The sequence below is a fragment of the Callorhinus ursinus genome, unplaced genomic scaffold (genome assembly GCF_003265705.2).
Source record: "Callorhinus ursinus isolate GAN/ISIS: 27379988/994484 unplaced genomic scaffold, GSC_fseal_2.0 scaffold531, whole genome shotgun sequence".
NCBI classification, from domain to species: Eukaryota; Metazoa; Chordata; class Mammalia; order Carnivora; family Otariidae; genus Callorhinus; species Callorhinus ursinus.
Window position 1 is genome coordinate 1 of NW_027397586.1, and position 8,957 is coordinate 8,957.

At 46.1% G+C, this 8,957-nt stretch overlaps 1 pseudogene; it reads left to right on the forward strand.

Moving 5' to 3' along the window:
• Positions 1 to 7,407: 7,407 nt before the first annotated feature.
• LOC112813568 (tryptophan 5-hydroxylase 1 pseudogene) lies at positions 7,408 to 8,740 on the forward strand (annotated as a pseudogene).
• The last annotated feature ends 217 nt before the right edge of the window (positions 8,741 to 8,957 follow it).

Below are 8,957 nucleotides of genomic sequence, written 5' to 3' on the forward strand. Positions count from 1 at the left end.
GTGTGTGTGTGTGTGTGTGTGTGTGTGTGTGTGTGTGTGTGTGTGTGTGGCTTGTGCGAGGAGATGCTCTTGCGTCCAGCCTGGGTGGCCCCCCAGCTCCCCTGGCTTCTGCTGCTCTCGACCAAGTGCCTGACTTCCGAGCCCTCTCGTGCCAGGCTCCTGGGGGCGGTGACGTGAAGCCTGTGTGAAGCGTGGGTGAATGCTTGGAACTGTTTCCAGTTCCAAATATCAACCAAGTAGAAAGCTGGTGTCCATGGAGAACACTCATATAACATCCAGTGGGACGGTTGTAGTTGGAACCCAAGCGACCATTTCCCTGTTTTCCTCCCAGGAGTGGAAGGGTTTCCTGGGAAGCCACAGAGCAGTGTAGAGCGTGTCCTTGTATGGGGAGTTTTCAGTCTGTTCTACATCTGTTTCTCAGGGACGGGATGCCTGCCAAAGAGGGTGTGGTATCTGTTGTTGTGAAAGTTTCTTTTCAGATAAGGCCAGAGAGAAGGAGAGGTCGTGGGAAGAGGGAGAGGTGGGGGGATGGAGATGGACCAGGCGGGCACGGGGGAGGGCCTGTGTCTGTGCAGGTGCGGGCATTTGGGATGGCCCGACTGAAATGAGGCCAAAACGCGGAGGAAGCGATGGGGCAAGGAGAAACTTGGTGACTGAGGCTCAGATAGGAGCCATCTGAAGCCCAGCATGGTGGCACAAGACATGGGAAAGCAGGAAGCGAAACGGAAATCAAACCTCATGGCCAATGTCAAAAGGGAAACACTGTAGGTAGGAGGCTGTGCATAAGATGCCGGGAGACCCTTTGTTTCGTTAACAAAAGGAATATTTAGATGATTAGATTTTGGTGCATCCTCTGTGTTTGGAAATGTCAGATGATCTCTTCGCTGGATCATTTGAGGGTTCCCATTGCCTGTTGCCCCATGACTCACCTTAAAGAACTTGGCTTGTGACGTGTGTGTGCGTTTCTCTGTGTGGAGGTGTGTCCCAGTGAGTGGATGTCGTTAACACATAGGACTATGCAACAAAAGACACACATTCTGTAGAAATAAATCACGTAAGACCACCACCTGTTCTAGGGTTTCAGCATGATTGTGACCAAACCATTTTAGAGAATCTCCTTACTGGAAGGCACAACACTCTGAAACTTTAAGATTACAGATTATTTTACTGCAATAGGAAACAACAACTGGAATGGTATCTCAGACTCTGCATGAGATAACTCTGTTCCTGTTGCAAAGCAGAAGGATGTGTATTTTGATAGTGATGTTTCATCTCTGGCCCATGATATTGTGAATGTACCCATTCTGTGCAGAACCACAGCTGCTTCCCAGGCCATGTTGGGTGGAGAATCACTGTTCTAGCCCCATACAGCCTCACCAATCTGTCTGTATTCTTCGAGACACTGGAATTGGTGAAAACTACAGGGAGTGGGGGAAGAGATACTTTGTCTTGTTTTCCTGACTTTGGGTTTTGTTTCTGTATCATCTCTTCTCAGCTATCATATGTTTCCACTGAGATCTCATAATGAGTTGCCAAATTTGAAATGCATTAACCAGTTGTCTGGATCTGGAGAGTCATACAGTGGCTGTAGTTTGAATAAGTTATGTGTGCATGTAAAATATATACATATATACGAGTATGTGCATGAAATGTATATCTTTGTACTTTTTGATACAATGTACTCATTTGTAAATTTTTAATTGTTTGATATAAATCAAAAGGTTGTTGCAAAACTTTATATTTAAGAACATTGTTAAAAAAAAACCCAAAAAGAAGTCCCAACCCTGCAACACAACTGGGACCTGCTTTAAAACAATCCTGTTATTGACGAGTTTGCTGCCTGAGTAATACTGCTCACCCAGAATTTGGATTCTGTTATTGTTTCTACAATGACATTTGGTATGAATCAAAGTCCTTGGATTAAAATAAAACTTGGCAAAAAATCAAAACAAACCCCACCATGCTGCTGGGTGATGTATGCAAGAGGTGTGGGAGTCAGCAACCTGTGCATCCTCAGGACGCAGGGCCACCTCAATGGGCGTGTGGGCAGGAGTGCAGAGCTGAGCAGCTCTCCGGAGAAAATAACCCCCTAAAACTGATTTGGGCCTGTTCATGATGCAAGTGTGGATCAGCCTGAGAATCTGGGTGGGGTTGGGGTGAGGGTCATGGGTTGGGGTCAGGGCCAGGGTCTGGATCGGGGTTAGGTTTAAGCATAATTGGCTTTCTGCCCCCTCCTCCATCTCCCTGGGCCTCCAGGGTAGACAGGACTCACCCAGGGTCACACACGAGTCAGAGGTGAGCTGGAGCATTGGTTTTCAGCCCTTCACTCCTGGGCTCAGACAGAAGAAAAGTGAAATGTCCACCTGATCCCTGACTGTTTGAGATCCAACTCCTCCCCTGTCAGAGGTTATAGGGGGCCTCAGAGGTTATACAGGGATCTTCCGCCCTCCACCTTGGAAGGGTGTTGCTGGCCCCACTCTGCCTGGGCAGCCGCAAGTTCCAGCATGGCCCCACCACACGAGGGCACTCTGTAGACATGAATGGATTCATATAGGACTGACTGCCGTGGCCTGCCCGCCCCCATGTACAGCCTTCTTGCAGGCTGTTGGGGCCCCCCTGGCGCTGGCTAGATCCTTCGTCCCATCTGAGTGATCAGCAGGAAACAGGCAGTAGACAGGACAGCCCTTGGCCTCTGACCATCCAGGGAGGCATCTGTGGCCCTCCCGCTCAGGCCAGAAAGGGCCCTGACAACCCCCACAGCCATTACTGAGCTGATTGTACTCCTGGCAGTGTAACAGGCCCATGGGCAGTGTAGACAGCCCTGCAGGATGTTTCTATTCCCAACGTCTGTGTGGTTGAGACAAGTGCTTCCTCCTTCACAGTCTCTTAACCCTCCAAATATTGGATGTGGCCCTGTCCACAACAGCCATACAGCCATACAGCAGACTGACCCTGCAGTCCTTTGGCCTCCAGTTTGTGATGGAAAACTTTGACATACGTATTTGTTAAGAATTAAGGTTTTGGGAGTAACTGTGCCTCCCAGCAGGCAGTTTCTCAGTGAGGCTGCCTGGTTTCAGAGAGTCACATGCATGATTCAGGGACTGTGTCCTCTAGAAAGTCTGCCAAGTGTGGATTTGTGGTGTGGAATAATCCTTGAGCTTCCCACTGTTTCAGTGTGCGATACTTTCCTTATCACCCTCACATTGGCTCTCTGTTCTTCATAACAGAGAGAAGAGACTGGAGAATGAGCCAGTTTGTTCTTTGGGGAGGAGTGATTAATGTGGGGGACAGGTGTGACTCCGGGACTCCTTCCTCCCAGGGAGAAGAGTGAGGTCTGTGTGCCTTCCAGTCTCTGAGACGCGAGGACCCAATATCCAAGGCAGGAGCCTTGAGTTTCCTGCCAACAGCAAAGTTGCTTCTTCAGCAAGTGGGAGATCGACTTGCCGTCATGGGAAAACAGCAAGAGCACTGGATGCGCGGCTGCAGCCCGTGAACCTAACAAAGTGACCCCTTCCTTCCTTGGGCTTCAGATCCAAAGCAGTGCAGTCAGTCACCAGTGATGCGGAATCTGCTGCTTTCCCAGCCTGGCATCTCTTCTCACGTCAATGTCCAGCACCTCCGCTTGCCTTTGGGAAACCCACGTCACCTGCCTACCATCCAGACAGTTCCAGAGGGCAGACCCCACTTTCCACCCACTTCAGAGGTGGGGTTATGATCCAAGTCTACCCAACCCCTTGCTCTATTTTCTGGGTGCTCTGATGGCTTCAAGGATGAGAGTGTGACCCATGCCGGGCCAAAGACACTTAAAGCCATGAATTTTCATGTAACCCAAGGGAAAGAGAAACCTTTCCCAGTAGAATGGATGGTGAGTGTGTGTCAGCCTGGAGTTGTGGGAGGCCCCAGATGCAGTCAGAGAGACTGCGCCTATGAATGGGGCCACCCCAGAGCCCTTAGCAGGATGGAGGTTTGGAGGGGGTCTAGGTCACTTTTTGAGAGTGTGAGCCTTTGGGCCTGCCAGGTCCAAACCCACTCTTGTCTCTTGCACGTATTAAGGTATTTCTACCATTAAAAAATATTAACTTCTTTTATTTTAGTAAGTGTGTCCAGTCCCTTGCCTTCCAAAAACAGCTAGGTGACACATCAGGATCAAAAATCCCTGAGACTCCGCGTGCACAGTGTCCTCGCTGAGCAGGGTATGGCTGGGGGAGAGGAAGACAGTGAGTGGGGTCGGGTCTGAGGGCAGCTCCAGAACAGTTCTGTCCCTGTTCCTTTTCTGTCCTAGGAGAGGAAAACCCCAGAACAGTGAGAGGAGAACCAGCAGTAGAGAAGAGGCCCTGGATGGCTAATTGGTCTGCCTGTTTTTTCCTTATTTTAGCGTCCATTTTATTATTGTGCATTTTTATTAGGAAATCAACCATTTCCTCTAGGCTTCCAGCCCGATGTAATAGGTTTCCCTTATTTGACATTTAATGTCTGGTTTTATTTTAAAGATTTTATTTATTTATTTGACAGAACAAGTGAGCGAGAGAGAGAGCACAAGTAGGGTGAGCAGCAGGGAGAGGGAGAACGAGGCTCCCGCGGAGCAGGGAGCCCGACGTGGGGCTCGATCCCAAGACCCCGGGATCATGACCTGAGCTGAAGGCAGACGCTTAACTGACTGAGCCACCCAGGCGCCCCTGACTTCTCCTCTTTTTCTAGTTTTCTACAAAATTGTCACAATTAGTGAAGAAATATCGATATGTTATTTTTAGTGGGAGTCCGTACTTTATTCAGGTTCCCTCTGTTCTACCTTTTCTTGCTCAAGGATCCCATGCAGGGCACCACGTGACATGTGCTCATCATGTGTCTTTAGGCTCTCCTTGGCCATGACGGTTTCTCAGACTTGCTTTGTTTCAGTGACCTTGGCAGTGTTGAGGAGGACTGGTCAGGCATTTTGTAGAAAGTCCCCCTTTGGGATTTACTTGTTTTCCTCCTGATTAGACTGGGGTTATGGGTTTTGAGGAAGCAGATCAGGGAGGTAAAGTGCTTTGTCATTACTTTACAACAAGGGAACACTTGTCACTGTCCATGTTAACGTTGGCCACCTCGCTGAGGCAGCATTGGTCAGGCTTCCCCACCAGGAAGTTACTCTTTCCCATGTGCAGGAAGACAAGTGCCCTGAGCCCCCACTTTAGGAGAGGAGAGTTAGCTCCATTTAATTGATGAATGGTTGAGTATCTACATCTATTATTTGGAATTCTTTAAGAGAAGTCTATTCAATCCTGCTTATAAAAAGCTATGTAATTTGTTAATAAAAATGCAACAAAGTAATTTAAAAGATCCCAATCCCATTGGCTTCATTGACCAATTCATGAAACAGGCAGCATCCCGTTTAGCAAAAAGAAAGGGGCTCTTTTGAGCTGCGGGGAGGGGAAGGATTTTAAAGGCAGAGAGGGCATTGAAAAAAAGAAATTACTAGAAAAAGATGCACTATTTTAGGCAATGTCCCCCTCCTAAGGGGAACAGAAGGGGCCATTCAATTCATTTTCCAGGTTGACCGGTTAAAGTTTATGTGGAGGTGAGGGTGTGTGGAACTGCAGTTAGGTCAGGTAGTAAGTCTTGGTTTGCTGGCTTGGGTCTCCTGACATAAGTGACTCCATTTTGGCCCTGTGGTTACTTTTTAAGAAATCGTTTATTTGGGGGAACCTGGGTGGCTCAGTCAGTTAAGTGTCTACCTTCAGCTCAGGTCATGATCTCAGAGTCCTGGGATCAAGCCCCACGTCGGGCTGCCTGCTCAGTGGGGGGTATGATTCTCTCTCTCCCTCTGCCTCTCCCTTCTGCTTCTGCACTCTCTCTCCCTCTTAAATAAATAAATAAAATCTTAAAAAGAATCATTTATTTTTACCAGCGCGGACACAAGGGTAGGTTATGTTCCAGCACCTCAGTGTTTGGTCGCTGGCTCATTCCTCTTTGGTGATGGAGAGCACTTTCCATTGGCTCCTGCTTTCCATTGACATCATTCCATCTCTGTGGCTCTTTTCTTGGTACTTCCTCACGTTCTGATACGTCAAGATTATCCTGGCTCCTATACTTACTGTCCAAGTTCTAGAATCAGCAAGTTCTTTAAGGAGCTCTGGTTAGTAGAGAATGGTATTAAAGTATTACACGTGGGAGCTAAATGTCCATGCTCAGCGGACAATGCAAGGCAATATATACCTGTATTCTCACCTATGTCGACATACCTAATGAAAAAGATTTCTATGTGGAACCGTCTGCGTCTATATTAAGCTAAGGATGAGTTTATACTGATGTCTCCAACCTGGTCTGCCAACACATGGAGATTGTGATCTTCTCCCTTTGCTGATATGTAACTTCCTACTCTAACTGTGACAAACCTGGCTCTCACCACCGGCCCTTTATTTAATTCATTGCTCCATTCCAGATTACAGATGTGGTGTTTGCAAAACTGTTAGCTACCACTCTGATGGCAGGGAACTTTATCAAATAGAGTCCACTGTACACGTACAGTACATTTTTTCTTTAATCAACAGATTCCATTCATTTCCAAAGTTCCTTATGTCAGCACCTTTTGTCATACAACCTACATTGAGGGGTTTTTTTCCCTCATATGTTTCTAATACAGTTAGATTATGTCTCACGTTCTGTATTCCATTGAATGGGAGGAAGAAATTGTCCTTGGTCCAAGGTTCTTACCGCGGGATGAAGAAAGAAATTGACATGAGACAGAGAAATAGGAGAAAAAAACCTAAAGTGCAATGATGTGCACATGGAGAAACAATAATGAACCTGAGGTCTAAAGAAATGCCCAAGGAAGCCAGATTTTCTACTTTTTGGACAAAGAGAAACCACACCTGTGAAGAAATCACAGGACAAAGAAAACTTAACCTTGGGAGCTTCGATTAGTAAGGAATTCTAAACAAAATTTGGGCTGCATTCGTAAATTAGTAAAAAGTAACAAGGGTTGTTTATACAGCCTTATGGGCTCCAAATCTCCCATCTCTGGTGATGTTGAAATCTCTTTACCTCCTGGTACGGGGACACCTTCACATGGGAGATTGATTTCCTTTCCAGGGGGACAGAGGAGGGTCTAAGTGTCCTCATTGCATAGGCTGTCTCTTAAGTAACTTTTATTTAAAATGATCTGTATGTCAAAGTGGCAGATTTGGGGCAGCCTGCCCTTGGCCATCACACCATCACCTGACACTCCCACATCCTAAAGAACTTACTTTCAGTAGATTATTATTTACCCTTTGGGATGTAGAAATGTTTGTATTTTTTAAAGATTTTATTTTTAAGTAATCTCCACACCCAACATGGGGCCCGAATTGACAACCCCAAGATCAAGTGTTGCACTCTCCAGTCCCAGCTTACCGCCCGCAGCTGCACAGAGAACTACACCAACTGACCATGATTGAAGACAATAAGGAAAATAAAGACCATTCCTTAGAATGAGGAAGAGCAACTGTCATTTTTTCCTAGAAGAATGAAGTTGGTGGACTTATAAAAGCACTGAAAATCTTCCAGGAGAAGCATGTGAACCTGTTACATATTGAGTCCCAAAAATCAAAGAAGAGAAACTCAGAATTTGAGATTTTTGTTGACTGTGATATCAACAGAGAACAATTGAATGACATTTTTCATCTGTTGAAGTCCCATACTAACCTTCTCTCTGAATCCACCAGACAATTTTACTGTGAAGGAAGATGGTATGGAAACTGTTCCTTGGTTTCCAAAGAAGATTCCTGCCCTGGACCATTGTGCCAACAGAGTTCTGATGTATGGTTCTGAACTGGATGCAGATCATCCTGGCTTCAAAGACAATGTCTACCGTAAAAGACGGAAGTATTTTGCAGACTTGGCTATGAACTATAAACTTGGAGACCCCATTCCCAAGGTTGAATTCACTGAAGAGGAGATTAAGACCTGGGGAACTGTGTTCCAAGAGCTCAACAAACTTTACCCAACCCATGCCTGCAGAGAGTATCTCAAAAACTTACCTTTGCTTTCTAAATATTGTGGATACCGGGAAGATAATATCCCACAATGGGAAGATGTCTCAAAATTTTTAAAAGAGCACACGGGTTTTTCCATCCGTCCCGTGGCTGGTTACTTATCACCAAGAGATTTCTTATCAGGTTTAGCCTTCCGGGTTTTTCACTGCACACAGTAAGTGAGACACAGTTCAGACCCTCTCTATATCCCAGAGCCAGACCCTTGCCATGAACACTTAGGTCATGTCCCCCTTTTGGCTGAACCTGGGTTTGCGCAATTCTCCCAAGAAATTGGTCTGGCTTCCCTTGGAGCTTCAGAGGAGGCTGTTCAAAAACTGGCAACGTGCTACATTTTCACTGTGGAGTTTGGTCTCTGTGAACAAGATGGGCAGTTGCGAGTCTTTGGTGCTGGATTACTTTCTTCTATCAGTGAACTTAAGCCTTCACTTTCTGGACTTGCCAAAATAAAGCCCTTTTATCCCAAGATTACCTGCAAACAGGAGTGTCTCATCATAAATTTTCAGAATGTCTACATTGTATCTGAAAGCTTTGAAGATGCAAAGGAGAAGATGAGAGAATTTACCAAAACAATTAAGCGTCCATTTGGAGTGAAGTATAATCCATATACACGGAGTATTCAGATCTTGAAAGACACCAAGAGCATAACCAGCGCCATGAATGAGCTGCAGCATGATCTCGATGTCGTCAGTGATGCCCTGGCCAAGGTCAGCAGACAGCCAAGCATCTGATGCTGAGAGTGTGAGTGTCAATTCAGAGGCCTGTGGGTCAGCTCCTGCTTTTCTTGAAGACCTGGTTGTGGAGGGACAGCCCCCAAACAATATTCTCTACTCCTATTCCTTAATTAGTCCTTTGGAAATTTGTGCCTGAATACTGTATACCACTACCTATTATTTTTTTTGGTAACGGCTTTAGTGAAATATGATTCATATACCATACAAAAAAAAA